Source organism: Seriola aureovittata, chromosome 2 (genome assembly GCF_021018895.1).
Source record: "Seriola aureovittata isolate HTS-2021-v1 ecotype China chromosome 2, ASM2101889v1, whole genome shotgun sequence".
NCBI classification, from domain to species: Eukaryota; Metazoa; Chordata; class Actinopteri; order Carangiformes; family Carangidae; genus Seriola; species Seriola aureovittata.
Genome location: NC_079365.1, coordinates 24,409,220 through 24,429,179, shown reverse-complemented (window position 1 = coordinate 24,429,179; position 19,960 = coordinate 24,409,220). Strand labels below are relative to the sequence as shown.

General features: G+C 41.0%; 1 protein-coding gene across 2 annotated transcripts in view; it reads right to left on the bottom strand.

Moving 5' to 3' along the window:
* Positions 1 to 16,756, bottom strand: part of LOC130186287 (metabotropic glutamate receptor 4-like) — a 178,837-nt gene extending 162,081 nt beyond the window's left edge. Inside the window, exon 1 of one of the 2 annotated variants that reach the window (XM_056403282.1) lies at positions 16,061 to 16,756. The gene's annotated coding sequence lies outside the window, so the exon portion shown is untranslated. The remainder of the gene's footprint in view (positions 1 to 16,060) is intronic. The other variant, XM_056403263.1, reaches the window with a different exon arrangement.
* Between the last annotated feature and the right edge of the window lie 3,204 nt (positions 16,757 to 19,960).

Below are 19,960 nucleotides of genomic sequence, written 5' to 3'. Positions count from 1 at the left end.
GTGTGGACATCTCCACTGACCGCGCTTAATCAGGTGCTAATTAACTGACACAACCTTAGAAACTCATTTATGATTACTTTTCTTGCCACATTCATAGCCCATTATGTCTAACAAAGATACATTTGGAAACCCATTTGGAAGATGGCACTATTTTGTCAGTATCTGAGGTAATAACTAAACTAAGGAAAGGACTGCGTCTAGAATCAATTTAATTTTAAAAAGTTAGCGCCACTTATTAAACTGCCATCCAATTTGCTGTTATGAGTGTCAGCGTTAAACTACACAAGCACAGAAACTCCAACCCTGCATCCACATGCAAAACAACGCTTGTGAATATGAAAAGCGCTTCTTATGCAACAAAGTGTGGCTGATGAGATATGCATAAATTCATGAACAGGTGTAATGTGTTCCATAAAAACTTGAAATGGCCTTTCAGCACAAAGTAAGAGTGACTGCAAATTATTTATGTGAATTTTTAAATACATGCAAACACAGTCACACTCTATTTCAAAAACCTTGTGTCCTAAATAACACCTGTAATGATGTATTTCCAAAGTAAACAATAGGACATCCTTCTGATTGCCTTCTTAAAGGTCCCATATTGTAGAAAGTGAGATGTGCAGGTCTTTTTTCATTATAAAGCAGAGGTCCTGGTGCTATATAAATACTGTGAAAATATCAAAATGTGCAATCCACAGACAAAATCCACACAGCCCGTATTGAAAAATGGTCTTAAAACGAGTCATCAGGACTGCCATAACTTTGTAATGGCACAACAAAACAGTCACCACCAGTCAGCTACCCCCCCAGCACAGCCTACCTCAACCCAGTGTCCAACCTTGCAGCGTTTGATTTCTCTGAGTGTTCACCTGAAATCTTTTCTGAATGACTCAGAAAACACTCAGCCAATCAGAAGAAAGGCTCAGAGCCTCCCTTCCGATTGGCTGACCGACCTGTTGTCATAGAGCTTCAGGGAGAAGCCTGAAAGAGGAGATGTCAAACTACACTGAGATGGTTTTTGGTACTGACAACCACAAATATATCTTCCTGTGGATATCAAGTTAAAGTAAAACACCAGAAAAGTGTAAAATATGGGACCTGAAAACTAAAGCTTGATATAACTTTGAGTGACTGTTTGAGAATCTAGGCTGAAGGTAGCTGCTTATAGAGAAACTTTAACCAAGCTAGCAAAACACATACAGCTCTCCAGTTCTCACTATACCAGCATAATAGAAAGTTCTGCTTCCCTGGAGCCACAGCTCACTTAATAATGTGGCAGGACTGTGACACTGACACTATTGCTGCAGAATGCTGATGTATAATAGAATTTATCTCATGCTATATACAGTAACTGAAACAAGACAAAGAGCGTCCGTGCTGATGCTCTGTGAGGTTGTACTTAGGCATATTGATGATTTGACTGCTAACTTCAGCATGCTAACACACTCACAAAGACAATGCTGAGATGCTGATGTTTGTGTTTACCATGTTCACCATCTTTGTACATTTTGTAATTTTCACTAAACATAAATTACAGATGAGGCGGATGGGAATGTCGTTAGCTGAGCAGGTATTTGGACATAAAAGTAAAGTAGTGGACACTTTAAAATTGACCTTAATGTGGAGCTACATGAGCTGTCAAGGCATCACCAAAATGATTAGAATTCATCCTGAGGGGGGAAAGGAATGTCTTTACCAAATTTCATGTCAATCAACAAAATCTTTCGATTTCATGGTGCTTGTGAGGGATCACCAAAGTCATTAAGACTCATCCACTAACCATCATGGATATTTGTAATACATGTCATGGCAACCCATCCAGTGGTGGACTGACTGAATGATTTACAATAACAACAAATCTTACTAAGAGGCCGAGTAAAAAATGTCATGTTTTTTATTTGACAACCATGTATTTTTGAATTTATTTTGAAAGCGTTCAGTTTTCTGAAGAAAAAAAAACAGTGTCTAAATCCTTCCACTTAGGTTATAACATTAACATCAAGCTTGTCATTAATTTGGTCATCTAAAATTCCCTCCATCCTATTGTTGTTGTTTTTATGATCTGATAAGAAAATGATATAATAAAACGGCACAACAGTTGTTTTTTTCCACCTGCTTCCTCAAACACGGTGTACTCCAAGCTTGTAAAATACCCAGCAGGATAGCAGAGAAAGGAGAAAAATCAATGTAATTGAACACTGTGTGGTCACTGCGCTAGTGAGTGTAGATACATTTCTCTAATGCTAAAAAGGGATAACGTGTAGCAGCAATGTGCTGCACTTACATGAGCCAGTGATGGCACAGCTGAAACTGAACAAAATTTCAAAGTCTGAAATGCCAAAATTTGATGATGTAAAGTTTCAGGGAAAGACGCCTGCAGCCAGCATAAAGAAAAGGAAGAGACAATGATATATCACTCTTTTCCTGCAATCCTAGTTGTCATGGAGATTGTAGTAACGTGTCCTAATGTCAGGGTTTGATGTTGATCATTAGGCCAGTAATGATTTGCGGATAGATTGCAGGTGTGGGAGCTGCGTCTCATTTGAAGCCATACGCTGTGGCAACCAGAGTACTTCAGACACTAGTGTTTACTGAGAGATCCAAGCTATTTTATTGGTCTTAATGTCATAATTTACATTCAGTTAGTGGACCCTAATGGATCCAACGCTCTACAGCTTCCCTTTTTGTTCTGCTGAATAATCAATGGAAATATATGTTTCAATATTTTTGATCCTACAGCACACTACTGTAACTGTGTTTATTATGCTATTGCTCTCAGTAGATATAAGGCTATTAGTATTACTACTATTACCATAATTATTATTGTTAGTTTTGTATGTTTTGTGCACATGATAGAACATTTATAGCGAGTGGTTCGTCGTTTTTTTGCCTGTGATGAGCTGTTGTGCAAAATTCAGGAAGGGGATTTTGCTTTTATACCACACAGTATGACTCCTTAACTCCCTAACAGATTCTGAACATCTGTCAAAAATTCTCAGCAGTGTGACAGTGTGATGGCAAAAATAGTCAATATTTCAGCAACAGTATGCTGTATTTATTCAGAATCTAATGAGGGCTCTGCATTTCATTTTGAAGCTACAGCAGGTAAGATTGTCTTTTAACAAGACGATTGTTTTATCAGATTCAGGCTGCAAACCATCACCCCATCCACTTAAACTACATGAGTTAAAAGGGCAATATATAAACATTTTAGTGAAAAGAATAAAAAATTAAGTAAGATCATCATAATGTGAAGAAATAACATTTTGGATGTTATTTCAAAGACATCTATGTACTGTGTTTTTAGAGCTATCTATTGAAGTTAGCAAGCTAACTAGTACTGGCCCATCCCATCTTGTAACAGCACTTTGTACCACAAGAGGCAGTAGTGAGTGAAGTCTGCAGTGACATTCCTCCACTCTTTCCTCGAGCTCAGCTGTTGATGCTGCTGCTCCAGCTGCTCTCCATCGCCTTCCTCGACCTCTTGTGGCTCACGCTCTCTTCCTGCCGCCACTCCATCTTTCTGCCTCTCTGACTGGGCAGACTTGTTGTGAAATTGTCATAGTCAGTCCAACAATAACCAAAGAGAACCACCTACTAGTTACATAATCTGATTACAGGGTAAACCAGTGTGGAAAACACTATTCCCCCAATCCATATAGGTTTGGCAGCATGTGAACAACTGCCCTATGCTGAAGTTATATTTATTCAAGCTAACGTTATCTCTACATGAGGGCGATGTTTCATACTCAGTTGTGAGTAGCCAGTGAGCCCAGTCCAGTAACATGCACACAGCATGCTTTCATGTGCACCGTGATTGACAGGTACACAGAGACGACTGGTTAAAGGTTTATTGATGTTTCTACAATCCACCAGGCCACAGAGCCCACCAGGATTTGTCCTGGTATACCCGATGACCATTATGGCACAGGGGACGAGTGCATTTCCTTCTTTCATACACCCCAATGTTCTGGTAGTATGCTGCCTCCTGTTTGTTTGGAGTATGAATTCAGCAGCTGGCCACTTCTTTCACATTGCCACTTCAAGTGTGTTTACTCCACTTAAATATGGTGCTGGGTAACCACAGAAGTGACAAATCAAAATTTGAGATAGAAAAATTTTATTAATCAGCAGCAAATAAATGCTCTGACTATAGAAAACTGAGCTCAGCTTTCGCCATCTATGAGCTTTTGCCTCTCCTGTCTCTTTAAAGTTATCACAGACTTGCCTGTATTGCTGTGTGCAGTTAAATGACTTCTCCTGCCATGATTTCTGGGTACAGAATTTTAAACTGTCAAAATAGTTACCTGTCACTGCCATTTGGAGCCATCACTGCTGCCAGCTTTAACCAATATGAATCCACATATTATATGTTTACTGCAGCATCTGCGATGTTGACAGCTTGTGACAAGACTTAAACCATTTTCATGGGAGTGATCCAATCCAAGCAGGAGTGCACCTCTTCCTGTGCCTCTAATTGTAGGTCCTTGTAGGTGAATTTTTGAGAGTACATCATGGTGACATACAGGACTTCTTGGCAAGTAAAATCACACAGAGTTTTGACTCCAAGGCTTCCTGTCCTCCAGCCCTGGTCCTTTCCCTTTGACATTAAGACCGGAGCATGCTCTCTCAGAGGAACAGCCCAGCTTCTGCCTTTTAATGAAAGTTGTTCATCATCACCTTGTCAGCAACAGTGTGTGACTACGACAGGTTGACGCCACTTAGTCTCCCTAAGGGGAGCTTCTGCTGTCAAGCAGAATTTGCAGTCCTGCCATTTTATCTTGACACACGAACCAACCTGGACAGGACAGGAGAGTTGGGCCACATAATGGGCCCTCCAGTTGCCTTCTCCTTAAAAAAAGGTGGATTGGATGACATTTGTGTTTTGAGTCTTAGCTGCATCTTGTTCTGCGGTGCTAGTCATTCTGTGTTTACACCAACAGTTGAATCAGAGCATTACTTTCACCATCATTCATCGCCCACACCATCACCTCACGATCCTCGAAAGGCCCTCAAAGGTCAACGTGGCGGAGATGACCGGTCTCTCCCTTGGCTGCTATGAGCAACTGCCTTTGCTTTGCCCCAGTTCCCCTGCATGGCTGAGCCCTGATCGCAGGCGTAAGGGGGGTTACCATAATGCTAGCTGACATCCTGAGAAGCTGTGATTGCTTAGAGGGCTTTGTCGGCGGGCTGGATGGAGGGTGTGGGTGGCTGCGGAGGGATAGAGGCCGTGTCTCACAAGGACCTTTAACAGCCTTTTAAAAGCTCTGAGAGGGCCTGCCTGACGCCAGCCACTCACAGGAGAGAAATTGCTGACAGAGCTAAAAGGAGAACGAGCGGCGGGGAAGAGGCGAGCAGGGGCGCACAGCAGTTCCTGGAATTCCTTTGAGTTCATCACGTAGTCCTGTGATTCCTGCGATGATCCAGACATGCCACAACCTAATCGCCCACTGTAGTCACTGTGTAATTACAACCATTTGCACTAAATAATTCACCAAAAGCAACCGCTGAAATAACATCCAGCACTCATGGAATGCACTTCTGCAAGCTTTTCCACTGCAGCCTATTACACCACTTTAGTCTCTGTCAGGTCAGCCTGGCCACTGGGATAGAAGCATCCTGCATTACAATCCTACGACCTGGTATCACTCACGGCAAGCTCACAGAGTGCTGTGTTTGACCTATAAAGGTTTGACTAAATTGGCTAATATCATGCTCTGTGCCACTGAAATCCACTGTTTCGGTGGACAATCATCCATCGCGAGACTGAAAAAAAAAAACATTATCCAAAAAGAACACTAAAGTCCCGGGAAGCTTTATTACTCTCATTTCTTCAATAACTCCCTCAGACCTCCAGTTGTGTGCCATATTTCATCTCGGCACTGAAGAATGAGTTTTCTGACAGTGAACATGAGAAATGCAAGAGACTCAATGGGCACGGCTGGAGGGGGGGCAGCCTACCCACAGAAGATCACAGCAGAGGCAATGAATGCATCAGAAAACAGTGCTGTGGGCGAGCATAAGTCAACAGTGCCTAATGTGAGCCTTTGGTATGCATGATGTTAAATAGATTGTGAAAATGCTCTTTTCATGACTAAGATGGAGCTTTTCATTAATCCTAGAGCTGAACCTGCCTCCGCAAAACAACGAGCATCCCTCGCGGGAAAGACAAAACACCCACGGTGGGCTAGAGGGATCTCAGAAGAGCTCTTATACAGCTCATGGACTCACTCTCTTTGCATCCACCCCCTTAGCTCTGCGTGCATTTGTGATTTGCATGTTTGTAGATATATGTAATACGTCATATGTGTAGCATGCTGTAATAAGTGTCTATCTCCCTGAACATGTATCATTTTCTGTGTGTGTTGGTGCCTTTCAACACTATGTACATATGCTTTTGTGCTCAGTGTGCAAAGTGTAGGTGGATGTGGTTGAGACAGATATTCAGGGAACTTAAATCATATTTTGCCTTTTATGTGAGCATGCATGGCAGTTGGTCAGAGGAGACATAGGTTTTTGATTTTATTTTAGGAAGTCCCTCTTAATGATACCCACATGTAGAGGATTAAATCAATAGCACAGAGATTCAGTAAATATTTACATGTGGGAATACTGATAAGTCTATTCAATGTACTTTGTTATTTGCAACGTTGTGAGAAATACTACAGGAATAACTCGCACACCTCGACTTAGCACAAATCCCCCTCTGCTTGTTTCTTCTCTACCTTCCTTCCTTCCTTAGTTGTGTCTTCCATAAATTAAAAATAACGTGTGTGCAAACACATTCGTACACATACACGTTCATTTATTTGCAACCACAATTTGAAACCTAAATTGCAGAGTTGGAGCTTCAAGTGAGAGAGATTTTCACTTAAATTGAATTATGCCAGCTTGCCTTCATGTGGCTGCATGTGCATCTGAGCCAGTGATTGTGAGTTTTAATATGCCAATGCTACTAGTAGGTGTAAACGGTGTGCTGCAGATTCAAAATAAAATAGGTTTCACTGCCAAACTGTCATCCCGTAATGCTTTGTTAAAACGCAGGCAGAGACAGTTTAATCAGCTGTAGCAAAGTTAAATGAATCACCACAGGACATCAGAGGATTCAGACTTCTCTTTGGTGCCCATAGAGTCTTATTCTAGGGCACATCAGCCGTATAGCCGTTATAAAGCTCTCTTCATGTTCTGTCGATTCTCTAGAACCTGCGCCACACTAATCTCATCATAGCAAGCCCAGCAATCTATTTCTGAGCAGAGCCATTTCTTGAATCAAACACCTTCCTGTCAGCCGGTAGAGTGTGACTGCAAGAACCGGAGTGGTCCCCAGGTTACAGGCCAGGCATCCATTTGTTATTCTGATGTCTGAGCTGATGTCTAAGCAGCACCATTATCAACAGCTGTGTTGATAAGTGATGGCTGTGAAGTAATCTTGAGTGCTACAAAGGGAGTAATTGTAGAAATCAACCTAAAACCAGCATCTACTGCCATTAAAATATTTTCTTATGCTGTCTCAGTTGGGAATGAAGCAATAGAGGAGCAGGGCAGCCAAAAGTAGCGCAAGGCTTCAGTATAAATTACCGGAACCACCTGACCTGAAATCCACTCATGCCACTGTAAGTGTGTTGAATGGATAGTTTCAAGTAGAGTTCAAAAAGTGGAATATTTACTTCAGACTTGGGCCATTATGCAGGAAAACATTTTGGGAGGATGTTTTATTGCATGATAGTGGGCATCCTGACATCTGTGTGTGCACCGGGCCCCTTCGATACTGATCTTCGGGGGTTTCATTCTCACTAGAATGGATCCTATATCAATAACTGAAGTAAAAAGAACAAAAGAAGCATTTAAATGATGATGCTAGTAAGAGCTGTCTCACGTGTTAGCCCAAAATCTCCTGTTGCAACCCTGTCTCGTAGAGATTATATTTCTCTTGCACAAATGTAATTTGCATACTTTTTAAGAGAAATATAATGCTATCCAGATTATGTTTTCTATCAACATAATGAGGAAATATTAATAATGAATACATCTGCCACGTTGTAAAAGGTTCGTACTGAACATAACAACAAAACATATTTCATTTAATTAATAACATTAAAGGGGCTATTTGTAAGTTTTCTCCATCACAAAAGGTGATTTTATGCCAGGAGGGGGTTCTGGTGATGGTAGCCATTGTTGAGTTTTTAACATCAGAGGTTATGACAAACCCTCACAGCACTCAGTTAAGGTTAATAAAACACAAAACACAAGGCACGTTGTGTTTATTTTGTGGTTATCTCAATGTAGCCACAATCTTTCCCTGACCAGAACCAAACTGGTTTGTTGCCCAAACCTAACCACAGACAAGACTGAGACTGCAAACTGCTCTGGTGTCGCCGTCCACCCCGACCACTACAGCAGTACACCATCCTTCACTCAGAAGATGTTGGCACCAGGCAGCAATTACATTTACTAGCAATTAGTAGTATGTGAAAGTAACTTCTAGGAAACAGTGTTGCCTGTAGGTGTTTAACTGGGTTAAAAAAGTCATGATCCACAGAATTTTAATATTCATCAAGCCATTCAGTGATAAGACTTTTAGGAGTACCACTCAAGGGTTTATTTGTTTTATTTAGGCTGGTTAAGCAGCAGCTTTCTGTCCCTCATTTGTTTGTTTGCAGACCAATTTGTCATCTTCTAATACCAGATATTGGGATTTGAGGCAAGCACTGGTACATGTAGTGTAGTTGGAGACTTCAGCCATAATCCAGTGGGTATGAGTCATGTGTCTCCTTTGTAGGTTGTGGTGGCTGATCTCAACAGGAGACCAACTAGTTTGTCGTTTTGACTTTGGAGTGACGGAGAATGTGGGTGAAGCCTTGGGAGCATTTCTTTTACTACTGGAGAGTGGCCAGTTTTCTGGTTAGTGCATAACTACATTCACCGTAGTGTTTGTACAAGGAAGACTGCAGCTGAGTCTACATTCGATGTGATTGCCATCTGCTGGGGTTTACCTTGATCTCACCATTGTACGCGTTGTGTTACAGATGTCATGGTCTCTGCATCCTTCATTATATTGTCGGAGTAGGGGCCTTCCGCGTTTATTAAGGCTTTTGTATGTTCCTCCTGTAATTTATTTGTGTTTTAACTCGTCCTTCAAACTGCTATATTCAATATTTTTATAGTAACAATGGATCAAATGACTTTCTGTAATGTGAATTCACAGTGATGACTCCACAGAGAATTAGCATCTGACTCTTCAGTTCTTGTCAGCTCTACGGGGCTTTATAATATCTTTCAGCCCTGCACCAAACAGCAGACATTTAGCAACTGGCAATTTCCCTCCGGAATTGGTAGAGTGCAAAACAGAGCTAAAAGGAGATTGAGCAGTGGACTTACATTCATCACCTGGACACAAACAGGTCTCCAAACAAATGCTTGTAATGCTCCATGTCTGCTGGAGGTATAAATAATGCAGCTAAAAATCTCACGTGGTTGAACTTATCACCTTGCTGAAGTGTACTCCAGGGTGTGGCAGTACACTGTGACATCACTGTTGGGTGTGGTTACAGGTGCAACAGTACTTGTTACTTTGGTAAGAAACACTTTTGGTACCACAGCTTTGATGCTGGTCTCTATTAACTCCTATGGCAGAGCTCTTCAGCTAGATGCTCCACTATGTTCACCAGTTGCTAAGAGCAGGTAGTGTATATGACTCTTAGAGCTTTGTCACTGAAAACTGTGGCTGAAAACAATGAAGTTGCAGCCCGGCCAGTTAAACAAGCTGAAAGCCACTTTTGAGCTTTGTCAAGTCGAGGGAAGCAGCAGATTCAGATGATGATTCTCTGTTGGTACATAATGATGAGTGACCCCTTTCACGTTGTTTTCACATTGTCAATTGAGAGGAGGTTTCAAGAGTAAGCGAGCAAAAATGGAATATATAGAATGCAATGCAGCGTGATCACAGTGGGCTTGCCTCTGTCCAGGTTACGCCCACATTCAGAGGTGGAAAAAATATCCAGGCGATGCACTGCTATATTGTTAAATTTTACTCAGGCCACACTTGAGCTCAACTAAAAGAACAGCTCAGGAAGTATTGAGCTACCTGGTGACTCTATCTATCTATCTATCTATCTATCTATCTATCTATCTATCTATCTATCTATCTATCTATCTATCTATCTATCTATCTATCTATCTATCTATCTACTGAAGTACATGTATGGATGCATACTGCTCCTGTTTTCTTTTTGCCTCTCCACTCATGCGTGCCTCTGTTTTATTCATGTATGATAAGATAGTAGCCGTACAACTAGGCTTGGTAAGTATGAGTATGTTAGGAAACAACGACGAGCATGGTGGAAACCCCAGTACCAATGTGGCTGTGTGTTTTTCACTGTCGTCTTCTTCTATGCTCTCCAAGCTACCTATCACTATGTATCATCATCTATTGTGTAGTCCAGTGAATTGTGTAACACTAGGAGCAGGTATAAGCAATATTATGGTTATGCTTCATTTCATGTCCTCCTATTTAGCATTTATTAGCAGTAGATTTTACATTTTATAAATGAGACAAATGGCTTTTTAACATACAATAATGCAGTTGTAAACAGATATAAGGGCATTTTAAGTTATTATTAATATAGACTATTTGCCAGCAATTATAACTTCTCCCATGAAGACTTTTGTTTATCAGTTAATATTAACTGTGTTAGTACATTGTCATCCATCAAGGTTATACATCAGCCTCCACTGGTGGGTGTCCACAGGATGAGTTACAGTTGTTCACAACTACATTAATAAGCTATATCCTCTTACATCTACATCATATTGTGTTATAAACCTTTATTAAATGTTTATTTACTGCTTACTAAATAGGGGGACTTATAATGAAGTGTTATCAATACACCGGATGACAACTTATATGTGAATATTGCCTGACTCTGCAATTCCTTTGAGCTTTATGGAGCTTTTTAGTGCCTTTCAGCAGATTTGTTTTGGTTTTCCACACTGTAACTTTACTGTATTGTTTCATTCTCATCACTTAGAATTGTTTTTAGGTCGCAGGCAGCTGTAAAATCCCTCTGTACAACACCTGCTCAGCACCAAACAGCAGACAGACACCATTAGTGCTGATCTGGTGAGCTGAGCGTTTAGGAACTTAAGAGTTCCTCCGGAGTTGGTAGAGACCAAACAGAGCTAAAAGAGAATGAATACACGTCCAAATCAGTGCTATTGTTACTCTGTATCTGTTTGTTTTTGATTTAACAAATGGTGCTGTTTACTTTAGAGCACCCACTCTCCATCCACCCGCCTCATCTACCTCCACCACAGTTCCCTGTTTTCATGGTTTTCCCAGAATGCCTTTTGACAACCTCCAGAGAGGAAGGGTGACTATGTTACAGTAATTTCCAGCAATTATGGATCTGTGGGCACACGACTACAACTAGCTATCCAACCAGTTATTGGAACATGTGGCTGTATCTGTAATCTTGGCTCTCTCTTTTAACTCAAAAGGCAGTATTTTTCCCTGCTGCATTTTGGTCGGTTGAGGCCATTTATGGTGGAGAAAATAAAAGTGAAAGGAAGAGAGTGATACTTTTTTTGTTCTATGATATAAGCCCAGTGCTCCCTGTGCAGTTGTTGAACATTGGTGAACTAAGAACTGATCATCTTTTATACTGAAGGACACAGAAACTCACAGGGCTTTCCCATATTTTATAGGTCTCGACTGCTCAACTTTTCTTCCTTTTCATTTTCTTTTTTTAATAATTGTTCATTTATCTTTACACCACAAAAGTCATCATTAAGTATGATTACGTTGTTGTACAGCAGTGATAGGAAAATAGCTGCTCCTGGGTCTGCAGATAATAATATAAATAAGAGTCTTTTGTAAATCCCAATAAATATGACCTCGGAATATCTAAGACTGCCCCAACATGAAGAGACAGAGGCTTGTTGAACAGTTCACAATTCTGAAATAAAGTCTTATAAACTTATGAGATGAATATATATAATATATAATTTGGCCTGTTTGACACATAATAATTTGTGTCACCATCAGTACTTTCATTCAATCATAAATGAAGCGGGCCAGTGAGGAAAACCGTTAATCACATGTCCAGTCTTGTAGTGAAACACATTATGTTCTCATTCACGAGTCATTTTTTGCCAAAGGAGTATTAACATAACCGCTGGAACTCAGTCATACATATTAATGGAAATCTTGACAGTTCTCCTCATAGAAACAATCCTGAAACAGTTTTCTAAATCAATGTTATTCTTAATGAATTAGGAGAAATAAAAACAAACAAACTGACAACATACAGAGATGTGTTTCCACCACACCCGTAAAAACTGACCCCACCAATAAACAGTAATGAAAAAAACTGGCCCATGGTTGAAGCCGGTTGCTGGTCCCTGTTGTACGTTACAATAAGATCATAACAAAACGTATTAAGTAATGAAACAAAACTGACAATTGTTATCATGTCGGTGTTTGATCAGTTAACCAAATTAATAAGAAAAATACATCACAAATGCACAATACATTAACAATGGCTGCTTTCGTAAGTGCTGAATTGTTTCGAGTTGAATTTTTACTTCAATAGACGTGTGTATTCATCATGTGCATCAAAGCACAACAAAGCAACATTTCTCTTCTATCAATATGACAGGCATACTATATATTACGATAAAGGATTGGAGTTTGCAATAAATGGCAAAATAAGAAGCAGATGCAAGTTTAAACAATTTGAAAGTGAGCTTTTGGGTGATAGACAATTTATCAGACACTAATGATGCAAATTCTGTGCACTGCTCCGAGTGAAGTGAAGGTGAACTTTAAGAGTTATTTGATGATATTGTTTCATACAGATCTGGAACTCCAGGCATGGATTGATTGAACAAAATGGACCAGGGCATGTAGGGAACAGTAGACGGACTTGAGTAAAGGTGAATGTAACTTGATGACAGATTCACAGGCGAGAGGCAAGATGCTCTCGACCCTAGTGTAAGATAATGTGTATAATCCACTGCAGGGATGTTAAGTGCACTCATTTCACACTCCATTTCACACAACGCTGCCCTAGGAAGAATCTGTGTGTATGATGACTCAGGAAATGCACAACATCACTCTTCTGGATCTTCCTGTTGTTGTTTCTCTCCATTGTTAATAATTTGGAATCCAGTTGTTTTTCCGCACTATTTCACAATTAATGATATGTCAGGAATATAATAAGGGCCGAATCCATGTTATGTGTGAAATTCATACTCGTCAATGGAAGTCACTACTGGGTTTGCAAATTACTTCAAAAGATGAATTACCAACATTAAAATCCTATTTGAAGGTCTAATTTCTACCTGTTGCTTTATTCTAAATTTACAGCCTAATGCACAAAATGTAAATAGTACAACCTCAAGAGAAACAGCGTCTGTTTTAATGTGATCTCCTGTTACAAGGACAAACATTTCATTTCCATTTATCAACCTAAGAACAGAAAATCTCCTCAGTGAGCATCAATGGTCCATTATAACCCAATACAGAATAAAGGGTCTTTAGGAACTCCTTTTGATGTAATTTATACACATCACGTATCCAACAGCTTCTGGACTTCAGTCTATTTAAAAAAAATTTTACACAACATAAATTTCTCTTCTGAAGGAGATAAATGCAGTCCCCTAATTGGAAGAAGATTTTTGGAAAATCTGACAAATTACCAGCATAAGAAAGTCTCTGAATCCACTGAAGGGGAATATTGTCTTGTATGTGTACATGTTTAAACATATAAATGCAACACAAGGACATGGAATTTTTATTTAGTCATGTATTCATTTGGGTAAATTCCCTTTTTTCAGATTTAGTTGCCTGTGTTTCATTTTAGATAAAAAAAAATAAAAAACAGAGTATGCTGTTTGTAATGTAGCCATGTTTCTCATTCCCCCTGTCTTTAATATGGAATTGTTTGGAAAACTTCCCCAGTGAGCAGATGGCGTCTGCCGGGAGGAGAATGAAGCTGGAACCTGGGCTCTATACACCGTGCACACACTTCCCCATTTCCAGCACAAGCCTTTGTAATAGGGAACAACAGAGGCCTGTCGGGAATTTAACCACGGGTCTGTTCTAGGAAACTGTGCACACGTTTGTTTATTGCAGTGTTGCTCTTGGATCCACGCCGCAGCTACAGTAAAAGATGTGGATAGTGGAGAGTCTCCCTGCAGACTGGAGAACACGATCAGGTTTCCTCCACCCCTTTCTTGAAATGATTTCAATCACTTTGATCATCGTGGTTTCCATCAAGTGAATGTGTTGTGTTCATTATATGACCCGCTTTTACCAACAGATTGAAATGTAAAGAAGCATTTGTATTGTCTAGGCAAGCTTATCTACAGTATGCTGCTGTGTCCGCTGGTGTGTTATAAAGCAGAGAATGAGGCAATGCTACAGTATCTCTTCATAGCTGCTTACACTCTGGCCCATGACATATTAAAGAGAACATAGTAGCAGGCAAACCAGGGGTCTTACGCTGAGTCTGCACTTGCTAAACTAACTCGGAGGACAAGATAAGCCAGGCAAAGCTTGGAAAAGTAAATCTAAGGCTGCCTGAATAAGCCCTGCACCTCTCTCCCAGCTACAATCTACACAGAGAGTATTCCTCCCAATCTCTCTGTGGGGGAGATTACTTAAGCACGCTTTGTAGCTAGATCCAGGTAGGCTATCAGTCACTGCAGTTGTGAAGAACACGCCAACAAGAATAACCCAACCTAAGACATAAAATCTATCTCGTTGGAGCTCGGAGGCTGGATGAAACCGAATTGAAATCTCTCTTTTGCTGAGTCAGAGTCTTTCGATAATTACCCACTGATATGAGGAACACTTCCCCTCTTGGCTGTAGGTTCAGAGGGAATGCAGACAATGGCATATTTGGCTGCAATCATGGCAGCCCCCCCATCCTGAATTGGAGCTATGAGAGTAAGATAGCACAGAGCTAATCTCTGGTCCCACAAAAAGGCCTGAGGGAGTAGCCCGAAATGGAAGCAGTATTAATACTAAGGTTTCTTTGTGAGTCAGGTGTATTTGCTTGTCTCATGAACCTTGACCACCACCTCCAGCCTTGTTGTGTATGCCAGCAGACAGTGTATGTGCAAATTAAGCATAATATACATCCCTGTCAACAAAATAACAGCCTTGAAGTAACCACTGTGCACGCCTAAGTAACCTATTAAAGTTTGCTCTGGGGGTCCACAGTCTCACATCAGCAGTTCTAGGCTGTCTCCAAGCTCGCCTCCACTGCCAGGAGGCTGTACATCTGCACAGCACAGTGACTGACAATCGGTGGTTCACACAACGTTTATCCCCCTCTTCCCCCCCCACCCCTCAGCACACACACTCACAAAACACCACCAAGCCGGGGTGCTCCCCTATACGTGACTCAACTTGTTTCAGGGCTGAGAGGGAGACACGAAGAGAGAGGTGGGGACGAGATAAATCAGTGGGAGCTGGGGAAATGAAGAAGCGGCTGTTTGCATCCTGTTGTTGCTATTCACAGATAAACTGGCTCGGCTTGTGCTGAAGGAAAAAGATTTCTTTTTTCTCCTCGGTTTCGTCCAGTATGTGCTTTCAGAGCTGTAACTACAATTACATGTAAACCCTGTAGCTCCAGCAGTTTGGATATTGAGTCATTCTTTTATCATATTTTGAGAGACTTCAGGCGCCTCTGCAGCGCAGTAAGGCACAGAGCTCCACACACTAGACGCTGCGCCTTAACGCGTAAAAACAATCAATGCAACCACAGTTCTGGGCGTTGCACTCCTTGTTATAGGCAACACATATATCTACTTTTAAAAACTGCCATGACAGTATGAATCATTGATTAGTTGAAATATGAACATCAATAAAAGATGCAAGTTACAAAAAAAATGTTTTGCATACATCGCCAGATTTTTATCATGGATCCCTGTTGTCAGTATCCTTTCAATACCCCGTCTTAAGAATTAAGTAAATATATGTCACGACGTGTTTTTTTTAAACATTTCATCTCCGTATTTGACCCATTTTTGCAGCTTGGGTGGCTGTTCTTACCTTTTCCTCCTGCCCGCGAATAATCTTTTTTTATAAGAAGTGACCCATATCCAAAGCAAAATCGTGTCTTGCTGGCTCTTTGAATGTGTGAAGGGAAGCTTTCCTCGGCAAATTCTGGCGCTTTTTTAAATCAACATGTGAACAGTCTTTCTGAGTAGTATCCAAAAGGAATCCACACGCATTTCGACGCTGCGTCGATCCCCCGGAATCATTGCGAGCGCTGTCCACGGAAAAAGTGGTACTGAAAAGTCTAAAGTCCCAACTTTAGGCTGCGTGCGAATGGGAAATAAATGGCACGTCCAGTGGGTTATAGAGCCACACACACTAATACAGCTCCAGCGAAGAGAGGATCAGATTTTTACGGGATGTTAGAGCGGAGAAGCGCATATCCCACACCCGAGGCGAGAGCACTTTGCAGCTGATAGACGGAGTACTGTGTGCGCTCCGTGCACTGGATGTGATTGATGTTAAATGCATCGCAGCACACCGCCTTTATCAGGGAAGAAATGCACCATCAATGAATAGGGTGGGGGAAAGGTGTGAATGCCAGATTACAGCATGTAATACCACCAGCGCCGTGGCAGAGTCTACATATAGTCAAAGTGTGACAGCCTTTTCTTCCATTTGTTAAATCTTAACGTCAATTTGGCCGCCTGCTGCCTCTCAGCAAAGACTTCAGGGTCGGGTTTATTTTCCTCTGTGAAGTGACAGACAATCACAGACATCACTGCCATGTCTCCACTTACAGATAAATCCAATTAAACTCACGTTTTGGAATGATCTCACCATGTATGCTCACCAGATCATTTGGACCGGCAAGACAAGATGCAACAATCCTGTTTTACCCAATTAATAGCCTATTGATATGTCTAACATAATGATATGCTATAAAAATGATCTGCATTCTATGTGATAGTGCGCATCTATGCAATTCCCACGGTGTCATTATTTCAAATGTGACGCTTCCGGGTCGACACGCACGTTACAGGTGCTGCAGTGTGTTGAGTCTCTCAGCTCTTGGGATGCTGTGCGTAGACCATGACGAATAGTCTATATCAAGTCCAATCACTGAGTGCGAAAACTCAATCTAGATGCCTTTGTGTGTGTGTGTGTGTGTGTGTGTGTGTGTGTGTGTGTGTGTGTGTGTGTGCGTGTGTGCGTGTGTGTGTCAGTGTGTTTTTCACCGACTGACAGTAGCCAAATTCTGCAGCAGAAATCATGTCCAAGGGCATGTCTATACATGTCCAACATTTGCCAGCAAAAAAGCACAAAATTAGTTTTAAACCAAGCATGGAGTGTTATCATTTGAGACTTTAATGCGGATGATGGGCCCATCTTTTTGGCTTTTAACCTTCAAAAGTCGACAAAATGTGTTGCAGAGACAAAGGACTTCCTCATCTATCAGTTTAAGCGTGGCATCGTTGCAACCGGCGGTCACGGAAGAAGGGCCTTGATTCATCTTCCATGATGCCCAATGGAAGGCTCATGGTGATAACTCTTGCCTTTTTGCTTCCTGTATAGGCGCAGCTGCTCTTTCTGCCTTCCTGATCACAGGGCCGAGTGGTGTGGGGAGGCTTTCACAGGTCTGAGTGGGTCACACCTGTGGAGTGTTGGACTGACTCCACCACATCAAGGGAAAGTGGAGGGGTGTGTGTGTGTGGAGAGAGATGAGAGAGGGGAGGTCCTTGGAGGGTGTGTGTCAGGTCTCTGTGGGCCTTAGAGGCAGCTGAGCCCCTGAATATTCATCCCCACCTCTGCTGGAGCAAATTCCAGCTACACGACTAGACTGACTGACAGTCTTGTGAACTGTCAGGGGACCTTATAAGTCATGCAAAAAAAAAAAAAAAAAAACACAGAGCTAACTTCTGCACATTATTGAACAGAGTGTTTTACATCTCGTTATTACCCCACAAAGCATCAGCGTTCTTCCATCTGTCAGCTCCTCAAACCAGTGTTCTACTTCTGTTTCACATGGTTAACATAATAAGTGAATTATTTAGCTGTGGAGTATGGATACAAAAGTTATTTCCACCCTGGGACCAACTCCTGCTTTGCTTTCTGCTGCGGTGCACTGGGAGACGGGCCTTGTTGAATGTGTCAACTCAGAGGACGACATGTTACACCACAGAGTCCCCCACGTCCCCCTGTGCAAGGCAAACCCTGGAGATTACTTGTTTCAATTAGCTATGGGGCGAAGAGAATTTAAGCCATATTAATTCCAGTCACTAGTGGAAATCCCAGTGAAAAAGACTAGCCACTGAGGCATAATCGCCTGCCCCCAGACGTCTCTCATTTCATGGATACATTATGGGAATTATTCAAAATGTAAATTCTGAAATCACAAGATTTTCTGTTTGTTGATGGGATTCATTAAAAGGCCGAAACTCCTGCAGCCTTTATTCGATTTATAGTGACCTCTGCTTACAACCGCTCTGACCTGGTTTGGTTTTTTTTTCTTCCCCCCACTCACTCGTTCCCACAGGAGGAGTCATTTTGTCTCTTTTTTCCAACACTTTACTCTAAAAGAGAATTTGGCCTCACATAAGCTGCTTCACTAAACGTTGAATTAAAGTGACTACGGAGGAGCTGCTTTAAAAGTTTTAACATAAAGAATAACAATGATGAGAAGAAGAAGTAGAAGGAGACATGGAAGTCCCTAAGTATCACATAAATAATAATCCAATAGTTGGGACTAAATATGATGTTTGTGTCTTGCATCTTTTCATCAGCGCCTGTGTCATCTTATATTGAACTTTGGGCCCATACAGACTCCATCTGTTGACAACTGACTATATAAAATTGAGTTTCCCACTGTCTAATACACCCAAGAGTTGGATGTCATAGAAATGAGTCAGTTTGTCCCTATCTGTTTGAAGCAATATTTTACAAAGATGAAAAGGGCACACAGATTGGCCATATGCTCCATGTGTGAGCGCTGTATATTTTTGAGATGCTGGCTGGCTGACAGTTGTCACAGGTGTAACCTTTGAACTGTAAACTTTTTTTTTTTTATATATAAGAGACTGGGTACAGTGCAAAATTAAATCTATGGTACAGTGTGTGCAAAGAGGAAAAAAGAACACAGTAGGCTATATTTCATCTGAAGAATACCTCCAAATGCTGAGGCAGACTGTATTACATCACTGTCTATTCTTTTGAGCTTGGATGTTGCCTTGTGAACAGCAGACAATGCTACTAATAGGAGCAATGCTATTACCACTACAAAGGTTCAGGGTCGACAATGTAGTACAAAAATGCATCCGTACAAATCGTTCATAAAAACCATGAAAAATTACTTATTTTTAGGTCAATAGTGTGCAGACGTTTCGGATGTTTACTGTCTCCCCATTGCAAAAATTGTTCTTTACTTCTTTATAGAATAGGCTGACTAATTTTGTATTTGCAAAGTTGTATCTTATTTTAAATGGGCTTTAGCTGCAACGACTGATTAGTGGATTAGTGGACTATTTGATAATCAATAATTACTTGTTTAAGTCATTTACTAAGCAAAAATGCTAAAAAAAAATAAAAGAAACTAAAAAAAAACATTACAGTTATTGCTGCTTGCACTTAAAGCTGCTTATTTATGACAGATATCATCCCCACAAGTGTTTGTAAATAGCTGTGTACAGAAGGATTGCATTATGTTGTAGCTGGCACTCACATGTATGCTTCTGCTGGCACGCCAAAAATCATGAAAATGAACAATAAAGGAAAGTATATGGATGTTACATGTACCTTTGATCTAAAAATATCCATTTTCTGTGGGTGTCTACTGGGTAGAGTGGAAGCATATTCATTCCACTTACTCTCACTAAAACCTCATGTCTGCCTTTTGAGTTACTGGTCACTGTAGCAGGGCATTTTACCATGATATTTTGGAATGGCCCTGAAATAAAG